At 37.3% G+C, this 17,182-nt stretch overlaps 1 protein-coding gene across 1 annotated transcript in view; it reads left to right on the forward strand.

Moving 5' to 3' along the window:
* The window catches only part of LOC311304498 (gap junction alpha-1 protein-like), a gene marked incomplete at both ends in the record, with an annotated part of 434,020 nt that overhangs the window by 257,326 nt on the left and 159,512 nt on the right, over nt 1–17,182 (forward strand). The window lies entirely within an intron of this gene.

Here is a 17,182-nt window from a genome sequence, read left to right on the forward strand (position 1 = left end):
TTTTAAACATCCAGTGATTTAAATCGGATGAAGCGACTTTGTTTTAATCCGGAAGATACCACAGGAATGTGAGCCCATTGTACAGACTGTCATCACATCACATTCAAACGGGTAAGCAACTTTTATTCAACTTGCACATTTTCCTTAACTTATCCGAGTAAAAATCCGAGTGAAATGGTGTTTTTTCTTCTTATGTGGTTACATTTTTTACTGAGATTCAAACCGTCAATTATCTGCTGCTGTTATTTGCAACTACCGGTACTTTTTGATTTGATATGTAGGCCTATGTCTAAATTAACAGTCAGTATAAAGATCCAGTGAAGTGTAATTAGATGACAGGATAGCGTTTTAATAATGGAAAAGTAACCGAGTAAAACGATAGCATGCTTGTGAGCTCGTTAACATACACTCAGACTGCATTTGGTTTGTATTTGCTACCGTCATGCACAGTTTATGCATATGCAACGGACACATGTCCCAATCTTTATCGAAGCAAAAGATAGGTGAGGTATGATCAAAATTCATAAATCTTGTGTGATTACTGTGAACGTGCGTGTTCAAACCGCTGCAGAAATAGCAGCATAACAGATGGATGGACGGAATGTCGATAATTTTCAGATTTTTTTTTTTTAATTGAGACCATTTTTTTAGGTATCTCTTCTTACATTATGTTTTCCTTGTCATTACAGATAAACTCCTGAAGGCTAACTTTGTAGAGAAGCAAGGACTCATTCTTTAAAGAACTGTGAGTTTGCCTATTGTTTGTTCTATTAACACCTGTGTAGTTGTTCACCTAAAAATGGTAGTTATCTCATCATTTACTTAACCTTATGTTGTCTCTTTCTATTGGAGGAAAAATTAAGATATTGTTGTGGAGAAATTATGTCTGTTTGCCCAAACAATGGAGGACGAATGGGGACCAAACCTTAAAGCTCCGAAAGGAACATAAAGGTACAGTACCATTAAAGGGATAGTTCACCCAAAAATGAAAATTAGCCCATGATTTACTCACCCTGAAGCCATCCTAGGTGTATATGACATTCTTCATTCAGACAAATACAATCAGAGTTATATTAAAGCTGCCGTCGGCAACCCTGGAAGATTGAGTGGACTTACAACTCTCATGCCCCTCCCCCACTATTAACTAATACCCTCCCATCGAGTTCGTGCTGGTCAGTGCGTGTGCACCAGATTTTTTGTGAACGCGCCCGTCTCATCAGCATCGATCAACACCATGGAGTACTCATAAAGTAAATGGTTGATAAAGCACAATTACCTGTCGAGAAGAAATGTTGCAAGCTCTGACCTCCTAGCTCTTGAGGTTAACCGAGGAATTGGAATCTTTTCCGCCATCACTCTTCGTTACTGCACGAACTTCAGGCGTGTGCATGTGATTGTAACGTGCGCGAGGGGGGAGTGGGATCTGTGGCTTGTGCACGACCTGTGATTGACAGTCAGATCTCACACCCCCCTGCGCTGATTGGACCCGATGATCCGGGAGCGGTGGATTTTTGCAAAACAAATAACACGCTCCAGGTGGAGTTAGAAGCTCGGGTTTTTTTCTAAAACCACCTTATTTATGTTGTTCTGTCGGATTATAGTGTCGATTTCACTGAATATGATCAAAAAAAATTGCCGACGGCAGCTTTAAAAAATGTCCTGGCTCTTCCAAGCTTTATAATGGGAGTGAATGGACACCATTTTTTTTAAGTCCATCGAAGTGCATCTATCCATCATAAAAGTGTCCCAAATGACTCCGGGGGGTTAATAAAGGCCTTCTGAAGCAAAGCGTTGCATTCTTGTAAGAAAAATGTTCATATTTAAAACTTTATCGACTAAAATAACTATTATTGTTTCACATGTGATTTCATGGGTTTCACATGTGATGTCATGGGTTTCACGTGATTATAGGTTTCACATGGGAATTTTACGTTTCACATGTGAGCTCATGGGTTTCACATGTGATCACATGTGTTTCACATGTGTTTCACATGCAATCACATGTGCAAATGTTCCAAAAGCACACATTTCCCGTGTGCAAAACACGTTTCACATGTGATCCACATATTTCACATGTGCAAAGTCACATGTTTTTACATGTTAAATTTCACATGTGCAAAATCACATGTGCATGTGGTCACATGTGATCACATGAGTTTTTGCACATGTGAAGTTCATGTGTTTTTTCTGTAAGGGCTCTGCAGTTAATTCCAAGTCTTCAGTGAAATATCCAGTAGTTTTTGGTTATTTTTTTAGATGATCAAAATTATACACTGCAAATCATTTTAACTGAAAATTTTCTCCTCTTATTTTTCAGATACTTTATTGGAATAAATCCAGAAAAGAGGACCAAAGCTGCACAGAGAAAAGAGGTGTGTAAAATAACTGGGAAAACTGTGCAGAAAAAGACTTTAACCATCAGTCCAAAAGTATAAAATGCTGATATATATTTTATAAACAATTTGTTTTGATGTAAAATAATTGGCTAGTGTTCACTGAAGCCTGACTTAAGAGTATATTTGTATTTTATGAACAGGTTATGTATGTATGTATATATGTATGTAATTATGTATGCCTGTTTTAAGGCATATGGTAAAAGTCTATCTAATGTTGTATGAGAATAAATCTAAAAGTGTATCTAGTGTTATGTTGTTCTCTTTTGTAATCCACATAACAGAAAATGCAGGGTATAGTATGTTTAAAATAGAGATGGGGTTGTGAGTATAACACAACTATGATGAGCGTACCATGATGGCAAAGGCTCTAAATGTAATGGTGCGTTCAAGCCATGTCGGAAAGATCGTATTTACGAGTTGAACACACGACCTCCATCACAATGTTGTTAATATGAGTGGAAAGGTTGGGATTTTCTTTAAGCCCTGATGTTTATGAATTGAGGGTGTGTCAGTGAGAAACTTAAAGGTATTAGCTTTAATAAAAGCATGTTTTAAGGTCATCTTTTGTTTGAGCCATTGGTTTGCAAGCAATTTTCAGTGTGTTTTTTTTTATTTTAGAAAGCAAATTTTAAATTGTCAGATTCTAGTAGTGTTACAATGTAAAGATCACATTTTAGAGTACTTTAATACACTTTATAGTAATACACAGTTTATGTAGATTACCGCAGGAACACTAATTTAACAATATAATGACAGCCGAACACCTGACAGTATTATAGTGTGCAGCCTATATTTTCTACAGCACAGTACTGTAATATTTTTTACAGTAATATACTGTTGCTTCAGATTACAGCATTCTACAGGTAAATCTAGCTGCCTGTAGTTTACTGTAAATTAACGGGGAATTTTTTTACAGTGTAGAACATGCTCATTAAGTTGTTTTCTCAGAGTAAAACTATTTCCACACTGGGAACAGCTGAAAGGCTTTATTCCAGCATGAATTAACATGTGAGTCTTAAAGTATCCTTTACGTGTGAAAGACTTTCCACACTGAGGGCAGATGAAAGGCTTTTCTGAAGTGTGAGTTACCAAATGATCATTAAGGTGTGTTTTCTGTGTAAAACTCTTTCCACACTGGGAGCAGATGAAAGGCTTTATTCCAGCATGAATGAACATGTGCTTCTTCAGTCCTCCTTTACGTGTGAAAGAGTTTCCACACTGAGAGCAGGTGAAAGGTTTTTCTGAAGTGTGCGTTACCAAATGATCATTAAGTTGTCTTTTCTGTGTAAAACTCTTTCCACACTGGGAGCAGGTGAAAGGCTTTATTCCAGCATGAATGAACATGTGATTGTTAAGGCTTCTTTTCTGTTTGAAAGTTTTTCCACAGTGAGAACAGGTGAAAGGCATTATCCCACTATGAATTAACATGTGATTCATAAGGCTTCTTTTCTGTTTGAAGGTATTTCCACACTGAAAACAGGTGAAAGGCCTTTTGACTTCTGTTAACTGAATGCTGCAATCCAATGATTTTTCTACAGCAGTGACATCATGAGCTTTCTGATGCTGATGTTTCTCCTCCACTTCATTCAGATCTTGTATTTCCTCTTTCACTTTCTTCAGGCCTAAAATGAAAACATTAAAATGCTGAAAATCAATTGAAACATTTGGAAAAAAAAATTAGGGTATGTTTATACAACAACAATGTACTAAAAATGGAAAGGTATTTTTGAAAAGTTTTGTAACTTTTGTCAAAATGTATTGTGAAAAGTATTTGCTTAATCTACACAATGAAGTACTAATAACAGTGCTGCGATTATTATGTGGTGCTGTGAAGTGATTTTTATGTTTTTAGCATATTATATGTTTGGAAACAGTTCTTTTAACCCTAATTGAGTGTGTAGCTTTTCATTTCTTACACAACCATGTAGGAAGGGGTGTGAATCTTCACTTGTCTCACGATTCAATTCGTTTACGATTATCATGTCTACGATTTGATTCGATTCAATGTCATGATGCATTATGATTAGGCTTGCTGCGATAGTCTGTGTTATCGTTGTTACATGGTGTTCACTCGCACACCGATTACATTACTAGCCCACCGCGTCACCGTCATTTTAGTAATAAAAATAATTTAGTTCAATTAGAGAACAGACACTACAATTAAAACTGAACAAGTCTGGTCAATTCAGCATGAGCCGAACAAGAGTCGCAGCACAGATCAACATGTATGCCATGCCTCGAAGCGGTCTTATTCGTTTTGTTAATAAACGTTCTATTTTTCAATATAAGCAAGTTTAAAATCGTGCGTTCACCGATCCATTAACTTCGTCAGTCACTCTCTCTGCAAACCACCTCCTCCTCACCTGATCTGGCTGCCAGTCCCATGGCCCTACCAGCAACATTCTCTGGCACAGCGGAGAATTGTAGTGGCTTTCTTCTCCAATGCACCTTGCTGTTTGAGAAGCAACCGCAACGATTTCGCACGGATAAGATCGCATTCATCATTTCTCTGCTATCAGACTGTGCTCTCCAGTGAGTAACAATTTAGATGCCTACATCACTTACTTTAAAGAAGTATTTGATTAAACGGCAATCAATTCACTATCAGTTCATGATCTACTGCTCCGTCTAAAACAATGCAAATCTGCTGTGAAGTTTTGTATGCCCTAATCACTGCTTACCGACAGGGTTTGTCACCTACTCCGCAGACTCATCTCGCGATCTATGATGATAGCTTTGGGTTGGAAAACCTCATTAAATTATCCATCCGTGTTGCTCAATGCTTAACAGCCTGTAAACATGAGTTACCTGCCCTGCATTCACCACCTGCTAATAATATCCTCCAGCACCTGCACCTGAACCCATGCAAGTTGATTAATTTAATCTATCACCTACAGAGAGACAAAGCCGGATTCAACAACATCTATGTCTGTATTGCGGAGCTGAGGTACATTTGATGTCAGAGTGCCCTGTACGTCCACCTCGCCCAGAGGTGAGTAACATTAAAATACATCCCAGAATCACCTCTCTGCTGCACATTCCTGTATCAGTGATGTCTGCCCATCATTACGTTTTACAAGCGACAACCATTGAAAGTCCAGAGAAACACCAACAGGTCAAGATTCCTAAGGAATATGGGGCATGATGTGTTCAGTAAACAACAGGCCACGCATTTACCACTGCCGCTTTCAGTTTCTTCTATGTGACAAAAAAGAATGGAGGCTTGCGGCCGTGCATTGATCATCGTACCCTCAACAAACAGACTGTCATGTACAAATATTCTCTTGCTCAGGTCCCAGTGGCTCTGGAGAAGCTACGAGCTGCAACCATCTTCAAGTTGGACCTGCGCAGTGCTTACAATCTCATCCTGATCCGAAGGGGAGATGAATGGAAGACTGCTTTCATAATACCATCTTGGCTCTAGGAATATTGGGTTATGCCATACGGGCTGTCAAACCCTCTGTCTTCCAGGCCTTCATGAATGAGGTACTACGGGAGTAAGCTACCTCAATAGCTTAGATCCTGAGCTACATCATTAATGCCAGTGGAATCCAGAAGGACCAGGCGAAGATGGACGCCGTGCGGAATTGGCCCATTCCTACTTTGGTGAAAGAACTTCAGCGACTCCTATGTTTCTCAAACTTCTACCGCGGCTTTATCTCCAACTTTACTCTTCACTGTTACGCAAGAAGCCCAAGTCTCTGTCCTGGACTCCAGCTGCCACAGAGGCGTTCCATTAGCTCAAGCATGCATTTACCACTGCTCTCGCCTTAATCCATCCTTACCCAGATCTATCATTCATCGTTAAAGTTGATGCTTCCACAACTAGTGTGGGAGCAGTGTTGTCACAGCGGCAAGGGGAGACACCAAAACTATGTGCCTTTTTCTCCAAAAAGTTATAATGGCAGGAGAGCCATTGGAGGTTCCAGCTTTCAACCCGTTTCCAGAACAGCAAGAGACTCGGCACACATCCATCTGCAAAGGGCAGTAAGGAGGCACAAAAATCAGGATGATCTCCGCAGAGCTGAAACACCCATTACCAACCTGATCAAAAGGTCTAGCTCTACACCGGGGACATACACCTCCGGCTGCCCTAGCGGAAGCGGAGTCCCAGATACATTGGACCATTCACCATCAAAAGTCAGATCAATCCAGTCACTTACAGTCTCAACTTACCTTCACAATATTTGTAAATGTTGTGATGTTATTTCCATCAAGAGGTGCTTACATTTTTGGTAAAGATCTTGTAGTGACAATTCAAGAGTCGAGCACTCTGTAAAGTCTCCTCCAGGACATCCCAAAGACTGTCAATGAATTTAAGGTCTGGACTCAAGAGGTGCCAATTCATGTATAAAAATGCTTCATGCTCCCTCCCAACTTTTCTTTCACAATTTGAGCCTGATGAATCTTGACATTGTCATCCTGTAATATGCCCATATGTCTTCCAACATGGAGTGCGTCGATTTTCATTTCTTAAACAACCATCAATTAGGATTAAAATAACTGTTCCCAAACTTAGCCTATAACATGCTAGAAACAACAGAAATCACAGCAATAATGATCAGTCATTGACTTAAGTATTAGCCTATCCAAACAGTGACTTTTTTTGGGACCGGACAGTGTGTGTGTAGGTGTGTGTGTGTGTGTGTGTGTGTGTGTGTGTGTGTGTGTGTGTGTATGTGTATATATATATATATATATATATATATATATATATACACACATTACTGAGTGTTTTTGAAAGTTTTGTATTTTGTTTGGTTTAATAACATTAAATTTGTGAGTATGACAACTTCAAAACCTCAAAAAGCTTCAATGGGTTTGATTTTGATTGTCATTTGGTCAAATAATTACAAAAAAATACAGTGTGTTGGTGTCTGTCTGCTGAATGTGACCCTCCGATTCTTCTCCGTGGCCATATTGGAAAGTGAATATTTACAAAGGCAACAATACAACTTCAGTTACATTTACACCTTTCAAACAAAGAAATGGATCAACTTCTGTCAGCTTGTTGAACATTTTTATTTGGACATTTACCATATGATGGCTGAAGCAGCAGCGCGTGACTGTTTTCACAGTAGCAAGATTAACATTGAGAACGAAATTCTACAAAACTTCAGTGAAAACATCAAAGGATCATGCAATGGGATAAAATTGCTTATTTTCTCTGCAAATGATACCATGAAGAATGTGAACATTTAACCAAGTCAAAAACAAAACAAAATTGTAAGCACTAAGCAGGTATCCATATTAATTTCAGTATCAGCAGATGCAAAACGACATTAAAGGCAACAACTTTTAACTGAAATAATAAAACCCAAGTTTTTTTGAGGTAATGTAATGTTAAAATGGATTTCATAAAATTGGTATAGAAAAAAATATATATTTCAGGAACTGGTTTCGGAGTCAAGGTATCGGTATCGAAGAAATTAACGATACCCAGCCCTACGGATGCACGAAAGAATTTTACATCATCAGTCAATGACATGTTCTGACTGTGACAGTGAGCTGCATTAGACGTGGGATTGAAATGGTTAATTAAATGTTAAAATGAATGTTAATTTTGGTCATTTTGTCTTGAAAAACAAGGACAATTTGTCAGTTGTCGTAGGAAAAGTCACACTGTAGGACTGTGAGTCAAATCTTCTGCCAGGATTTCATCTAAGGTAAAATTTGATCACAACGGTCATTTATCAGCTGTCGGTGACCATGTCAAACTAATGATCAAAGATTTTAGCCTAGGATCAGAGGAATTTTTTAGGATTTGCAAAATTTGTCTCAGACGGACAAATAGTGGCCAAAATCGTAGCCTACAGTGTGAACCCGGCTTAAATTCGTCTTGAATAATAATATTGTTTGTTAGTAGAAAGTCGAAGTTTGGAATATTTATTTAGCCTATGCTTTGTTTAGTTGTTTGCAATGTCAAATGGACAATAAATAGATTGGCATATCCAACATTATCCCGAAGGTATGGACAATGAGTTTATTTTATTAAAGGCAGAAGCAAGCATCAAAACCAGACTACAAAAAACATCTGTGTCCATACAATATAATATTTTGACACAATCCACTTTTATCCACAATCCACCATCCAGGAAGACCTCTGTATAACAGGTAAACCTTTAAGCACAAAAATGTTTGAGATTACGCTAATGTAAAAAATAAGTGAATCTGTATGAAGAGTCGCACACCCATACAGAAATGTTAGGCTAGGCTATATATTCACATATGTGAAACACTGTTAAATATATTAAAATATATCAGCCTATTTTAAAATAGGCCTACTTACATAAACAATATTTTTATTCATTTAGATTTGAAACATTTAAATATATGAAAATCTATTTATTGTTAATATATTTCAATCTATGTGAATTCTATATGGGCATGCGCGATTCCAGAACACAACAAAGCGAAAATAAAATCTATATCGTATCGCTGCCTGTTCAGTTGCATTTTAAGACTTTTTGAAACGTGGATTTAAGACATCTTAATGACAGGACTTATGGACTTTTACGTTAAGGATATTAAACCTAAGGATCCGCGGGCACCTGTGTCTAAAGATTTGTTAGCTTAATGTAGCACAGAAGTCAAAAAGATGAATGAAGAATAGACACCGACCTCCTTGTTCCTCGTGTTTTATTCTCCAGGGTTCTGGTTCACTCATGTCCTCCTCACTCTCCTCTTTAACAAACACCATCTTCACAGCAGCAGATCTCAGTTCAGTTGATACTCCTCCAGAATCCAGATATTCCTGCTTAATTCAAAACTTAGTCACGTCTATGAGGATGGGAACATTACAGACATCTATTGACCTGCATTTTTTTTTATCTACACACTAAAAGTAAATGTCTAACAGTTTTTATTTAGCAGGCACCTCGACAACAGAGACCATACTGAACAACGCTAATCTTCTTCCTCTGAAGTTTAATGGTTGTTTGTAAACACACGTCTGTGTCTTACCGCCACCCGCTGGACTGAAGTGTGAAGCGTCGATCGAAATGGGGGAAATCATATGGAGAAGAAATTACTGAGCGCGTATACAAGGTGCGCTGTTTTTCATTTAAAAACGATTTGCAATATGAAATGAAAATTACTTAAATGATAGACACACATGTCATTCGAGCAACATCAATAACCTTCGTTTATTTATTCGTTAAGTATTTCAGTGAAAATCACAAAACGTTCCCTAATGGTTAAATGTTTTCTTTTTAACTACATTTTGCAGAATGACCGGCGTTACAGCATTTAAATATTGAAATTAAGACAAATGAAAACACATAATGATCAGATAGCTATTGTTTTATTATAGCTGTGGATACATGGGGATAGAGGATTATTATAAATTAATATATAGGGTTTAGATAACTGGGACTTGAACAGGGGACTATTGAATAACTGGTGATGTGAATTCCACATCCACAAAAGAAGATATTTTAGAAATATTTTTAAAAACTACTTTTTCATAGTCATAAACTACTTTTTGCAGAAAGACTGATGAGAAAATTTCCCAGGATATTTTTTTATATATTCCCTCCAGTTTTGCAATAAGCTCTGTGAGACACAAATTCAGAGCCAGATCTTAATCATTTGATAACTTACAGCAACACTCAGGGTTACTCAATACGAACTCCAAACTCAAAAGGATAACATGAAGAAGACAGACCTTAGCAGAACAGCTGGACAAACTAAACATGTGGGTAATGAAAATTGACTTATTGAACAAAACAGAAAACTAATAACCAAAACAGTGCTGACACACACCTGCTGGAACGTCAAAAGAATCTTCAATCACACAGGGCGATTTAATTTCATTTATGTCATGTTTTATACAGTCTTTCATGTTTTTAATTATTTTTTTTTTATATATTTCACACTGGGTGAAACTCTTTCCACAATATGAACACTTGTACCGTTTCTTTCCCTTATGGATTCTGTGGTGTGGTCTCAAGGACTCGACTGTGTTAAAGCATTTCTCACACTCGCAGTGTTTTTCACGCTCATGTATTTTCTGGTGCCTTTTTACCCCTTAGAAATCTCCTTCCACAAACAGGACAGACGTGAGGCTTTTCATTTCTATGAACTTCCTGGTGTTTCTTCAGTAATGAGAATGTTACTGCAATGATCACAGTTAAAGGTGCAGTAAGTAATTTCTGAGCAACACTGTTGATATTTGAAATCAGCCCAAACAAATGCACTCGTCCCTCCATTACTCCGTCCCCAAAATACATAAACATGCAATGCAAGTGAGTGGATGTTTCTTTATCGCAATTGAAACAAGGCAAAATAAAGCTTTTGCTCGTTCTCTCTCACCTCCCCCATCATGAGTGGACACACCCCCTACTGCTGATTGGCTAAAAGTGTGTTGTGCTCCTCAGTCCGATCCACTTTCGGCAGCGTTCCTCAAAAATCATACTGTACCTTTTAATTGCCTTACTGCAGAGTGAGAATGGCGAAGATGAGCTTTGAAACAAGTGTTCCATTTAAATCTCTTCTCACACAGATGACGTGTAAGGGATCTCTTCAGTGTGATTTCTCATGTGACTATTAAATCCCTGTTTACAGGAGAAACCCTTGCCACACTGGGAGCAGCTGAAAGGCTTTACTCCAGCATGCATTAACATGTGTTTTTTAAAGTTTCCTTTACGTGTGAGAGTCTTTCCACACTGAGGGCAAGTGAATGGCTTTTCTGAAGTGTGACTTACCAAATGATCATTAAGATTTCCTTTATATTTAAAACTCTTTCCACACTGGAAGCAGACAAAAGGCTTTATTCCAGTGTGAATTCTCATGTGATTATTCAGGATTTCTTTACGTGTGAAACTGTCTCCACACTGGGAGCAGGTGAACGGCTTTATTCCAGAATGAATTATCATGTGACTTGTAAGGCTTCTTTTATATTTGAAAGTGTTTCCACACTGGGAGCAGGTGAAAGGCGTTTTCCCACTATGAATTATCATGTGATTCATGAGGCTTCTTTTATGTTTGAAAGTTTTTCCACACTGAGAACAGGTGAACGGCTTTTTTTCCAGCATGAATTAACATGTGATTCTTAAGGTTATCAATACATGCAAAAGTGTTTCCACACTGAGAACAGGTGAAAGGCCTTTTGAATTCGGTCATTTGAATGCTGCTTTGTGAGCAATCGTTTTCAGTTTTGGAGCAACTCAACGGCTTCTCTCCAGCGGTGACATCATGAGCTTTCTGATGCTGATGTTTCTCCTCCACTTCATTCAGATGTGGTATTTCCTCTTTCACTTTCACCAGGCCTAAAATGAAAACATTAACATTATGAAAATCAATAGGGACAATTGGAAAATAAAAGGAAATTAGGGTGTTTACACAACAACGATGTACTAAAAACAGAAAAGTATTGCCATTTTGCAGTATCACGTACAGACGACAATATTGTCACAATGAATCCATGTTCACACGGATCAACGAAAACGACTAAAAAAGCTGTATTGTAAAATGTTGTCGTGTAAATTCCCCCTTAAAATGAATGTGTTCATGCATTTACATTAAATTAAAGCATGATTCAATCAGTTTATGCAAACACTAAAACACCAGCTAAACAGACGCCATATCTCTCTCTCTCTCTCTCTATATATATATATATATATTTTTTTTTTTTATTAGTTATTATCAGTCACTATTAGTTATTTATACACATATAAAGGCTAATAATAATACACTTTAATTTGAATACAAATAGTAATACAAAAATAGTAATAGATTTTTAATTAATCCACTTTTATCCCTTAGATCTTGGGGCTTTTATTTAGGTGGAAAACCGCAAGAAGACTTGCGTATAACAGGTAAACCTTTGTCTACACAAAATGTTTGAAATTACACTGATGTAAAAACAAAGTAAATCTGTATGATGAGTCGCACACGCTCCGAATTCAACACAGTTTTGCGTTTCCAGGAAGCAACAAAGCGAAAATAAAAAATCTGAATCTTATCGCTACCGGTTCAAGTTGTATTTTTAATACATTTGAAACGTGACATTTTAATGATAATTTAGCCCTGATTTTTATATTAAGGAATTCAAGACTTTTCAAGTTTCCGCGGGCACCTGTGTCTAAAGATTTGTTAGCTTACAATGTAGCACAAAAGTCTATAAAGATGAATGAAGAATAGACACCAACCTCCTTGTTCCTCGTGTTTTATTCTCCAGGGTTCTGGTTCACTCATGTCCTCCTCACTCTCCTCTTTAACAAATACCATATTCACAGCAGCAGATCTCAGTTCAGTTGATACTCCTCCAGATATTCCTGCTTGCTTCAAAACTTAGTCATGTATATGAGGATGGGAATATTACAGGCATTTATTGACCTGAAAAAAAAAGTATATTTCTATAAACTAAAAGTATATTTCTAACACGTTGTACTAAGCCAGCCCACTGAGCCCAGCATCTCAACAAAACAGAGTAGGCTACATGTATGCTGAAAACTAATCTTCTTCTTCGAGGTTTAATGGTGGTTTGTAAACACATGTATGTGTCTTACCGCCACCAACTGGACTGGAGTGTGAAGAATAATGTGGGGAAAAGTAAGGTTACTTGTTTTTTCCTTTAAAAAAGATTTGCACAAAAAAATGAAAAGTACTTAAAATCATAAACTAGAATGGGATTCAAGACAAGCTTCGTCAATAACCTTTGTGAGTGAGTATTAGAAAATATTTATTAGAGTCAAATATTTCAGTGAAAATCAGGTTACCTAATGGTTAAGTTTACTTTTTCTTAATCATAAACTACAATTTAGTGACTGATGACACTCAGTTTCAGTCAATCTCATGTTAATCTTGAGTACCTATAGAGTAGTATTGCATCCTTCATATCTCGAAAAAGTCTTTAGTTTTATTATATTTATAAAAGAAAGATATAGGCTGTTCCGAGTCTTTCCGGAAAAAAACGAGCGGCTGGAGGCGTTGGTTGTGTGGGCGATGCTTACGCGCTGATAGCTAACAACACACAGACATTTGAAGCAGTTTTACTCACCGCCTGCGGTTCCAACGCACGACCGTTAACCTTTATCGTTGGGACTGCTCCATCCTTAAGCATTAGAGCATCGAACTGGGGCTTGTTTATAAAAAAAAAAAAATCATCGTCGAAATGCAGGGAAGTCCTGTGACTGCAGCGAGGACAGCGCTTTGATGGCGTACTGCTTTCGCACATAGACAGTAAAAGAAATGGACACAGCGACCCCATTGGATTCAACGGAGACAAAGTGAAGCCAATTAGAAACTCTTACTTCCTGGGGGTCGGGCGTGCTGCGCAGACTCAAACTGAGCTTGACGACGTAGATGTGACGTGAGCAACCCGTCTGTCTTCTAGTAGCTGTGCCAAGCGAAATCTAAATCATTCCCTTCCGAAACTTGCAGAGACGGAGAGTGTGAGTAGGAGCTGTCCATGAGCTAGGAGCAGGAGAAACGTTTGCTATGTATTCTGATTAATTATTTTGTCACTTTGCCTCCATGTCCCCCCGATTGCGCGCGAGCTTCTCCTCCTGTCCATACGGTAATTCTCTACTATGCGACAGAGATTCGCGTGGTTATGACGCAATCGTTAGCCTATTTTTACAAAAACTGCTTCTACAGGGCCATAACGTAAGCTACAAGGTAATGAAGCCTTTTATACATTTTCATGTTTCTTTAGAAATAAATAATGGACAAATGGAGTCTTTAAACGCCTCAGATGTGAAGTTATTCGCTGTCAAAGTGACGCCAAAATGAATGGGAGTCAATGGGATGCTAACAGCAGGTGGGGGTCCGCTAGCCAATGGCGGCACCCGGGGGTACCTTCAAAATAATAGAAAACCCTGCCCCCCTGCTTTCGCACTCTCGCTCTGGTCTACGGGTGCGTGCGCGCGCCCTTCCGGGGGAAGTGCCCTTAGGACCCATATAAGGAAATTCCGCCCCATCTGACGTCACACATGCCCATACTCGAAAAAAACGTTCCGAAACTTGTGACAAACCGGAAGGAGTATTTTTGGCACAGAAATACTCCATCAAACGTACAACTTAATTTTTGAAACTTTGTCCATGTTTAGCATGGGAATCCAACTCTTTAACAGTGTAAAAAACTCAGTATGCATGAAATAGCATTTCACCCCCCCTTTAATAGAATTTACAAAATGGCCAAAACTAACACTAACAGAGTAAACTTTTTTTGATATACCATTTCATTTATTTTGTTTAATAAATGGTTAAATGTATGTACCTGAGCTTGACTGAAATCATTTTTACAAATGTTTTACATCGCTATATCATGATTACACAAACATTCTTTTAGAAACGTAGTTTTATAATTAAAATTTTATGATGCCAAAAGGGTTAGAAAAGGCCTAGAACCTGTTTTAAGTAGACTAATTGCTCTGAGAGAAAGAGCACGTATACCATTAGAGAATATCAGCAGTATTGACCTAAGTTCGCAATAGGTGCTTCTTCAAATACAACAATTAAACAAAACAGTCACGTAGGCCTTTGAGATATAATCCCAAAAAGCCCTATCTGTTTTCCTGACACATGCGACTTCACTTTACTTTCACTTTCAAGCTGTTGTAGCGTAGGCAGCTGCGTTGAAACATGTGATCAGGAATCTTAGTTTATTGAAATATAGACCGTACAATACACACATACTCAACGCGTTAACATGAGATCAAACTGAAGCTGATCATAAATCATAAAAAAACAAACAAAAAAAATCGAAAAAAAATTATAATCAAATATAATTAAAAGCAAAAATTAATGAATGAAGGAATGGATAGATGAATTCATGAATCAGATTCATTGACGTTATAACTGAGTATGATAAATTATAACTGAGTATCAAAAGAAGAAAAAAACACCATACAAAATATGATTAAAAAATAAGTTTATTAAAACAATCCAAAAGAACAATCCAAACAATCTCTCTCTCTCTCTGTGACTGACCATAACTCAAATCCATTTTCTGTTTGACTCAGGAGTGTGTGCATGTGTGTAAATTATTCTACTAGAAAAACTTTCTTAATGGTATTTATGCTTAATATACACTCAACATCAGTGTAACTGTGTAAAGAACATAATAGGTCTAACAAAAAAACAGTCATTGTGTGTGAGAGTTTGTATGTCTATGTGTGAATATTCTCAATCAGAGTCACAAAGGTGACAAATGAATGTTGTTAACCATGGAGTTCAGGCTTGGAGGGCGTCAAACTTCAAAATACACACTTCCTTTGGCTTTGAGATGCCAAATGGCTCCATGCAGAAAACACAAAAGTTTTTGCTGTCTGTGGTCTCAGAAACTTCACCACTGACTTTCAACATTTTCTTCGCAACTGATCTGACTTCTTTGAAACCTCATCAGTTTCCTTTTTTAAAACACTGTCCGGCACAGCTCTATCTGTCTTTATTTTCCACTGAATAAAGGATAAATTATAATATTAGAAAAAAACAATTCTCATCAATGGACATGAAATGTACCCAAAATTGTAGAATGACTCATTTGACAGAGAGACTGAGAGTGAAAGAGGAAGTATAGGAAAATAAATTGGTGTGAAGAGAAGTTGTTTTATTCGTGCTTCATGCAGAATGACACTGAACACATACAAATCTGAACTAATCATACTTGGGGTCAAAGGATTTTCATAAATCTCTAAACTTTTCTCTAAATCTCTAAACGTTTTTCTCAAGTACTCATACACTAAAATCAATGATATTAGACAAATTGCATCAACATAACACCATTTTCTAAAAGATTCCTCAGAACAATTAACACTATTCTTGTGTTTCACAACTCTAAACACATATTCAGAACTGGACACCATGTGTTCATGTTTAGTAGTTAAAAACCACACACTGTCACACAACCCGCAGTTCTCACCATGTGAATGTTTTACGCCAGTCAGAACCACAGGATGTGTACAAATAATTATGAGTGAATTCATAGGCTCTACACAAAAAAAGCATGTTCAAGAATTGTTTAAATATAGTTATATTATTATTCTCTCCATAAATGTAATAATTTCTGTAGATTGAAGTAGTTTTATGCTGCAAAGTCCAATATTGAGAGATTAAAACTTGATTCACGATTCTTCTGCTTTTATTTGTGGCACTGCAAGACAAAGCATCAGATCCAGAATATTTCAAAAAGGCTGTTTCTTTATTAAGAAAATTAAACAATTAAAATATAAAATACTGCAGCAATACAAGTCAGGAATATACATGTTTACAAATGACAGTGTGTTCATTATAATGTGAATCATGCAAATATCACACAAGCCTTATATGGTAAATTGTTGCACAGTATTACATAAAGCAGAACAAAATGTCAGGCTTAAGAGAGGCATTTTATTGTGATTAAAACAAAATATAAATATTAAAAGAGGAAAATAATTTGGCCAATGGGAATGAAATGGAAGTAAAGTGGGTTGGGAAATCTGGTTCATGTTGACTTTAACAACCATAACAAGCCACATGTTAGACATTGTGAATCAGGAGTGACTCCTGTATGACACACACACACACACACACACACACACACACACACACACACACACACGCACACACACGCACACACACACACACACACACACACACACACAAATAATAAAGGAGATTCGTTCCTGCATTTATATGAAGTTGTCACTCCCAAAACTTGACTTTTACAGTAATAATGCTCTGCCTGAGCTTCACTGTTAAAAATTACCAGCATTTCACAATAATTAACAGTATTATTTTACAGTAACTTGTTGTAATTAAGTTTCCCTGTAATATCCCAATGAATACCTGTAAAAACAACA

This window comes from Rutilus rutilus, assembly GCF_951802725.1.
Source record: "Rutilus rutilus genome assembly, chromosome: 1".
NCBI lineage: Eukaryota > Metazoa > Chordata > Actinopteri > Cypriniformes > Leuciscidae > Rutilus > Rutilus rutilus.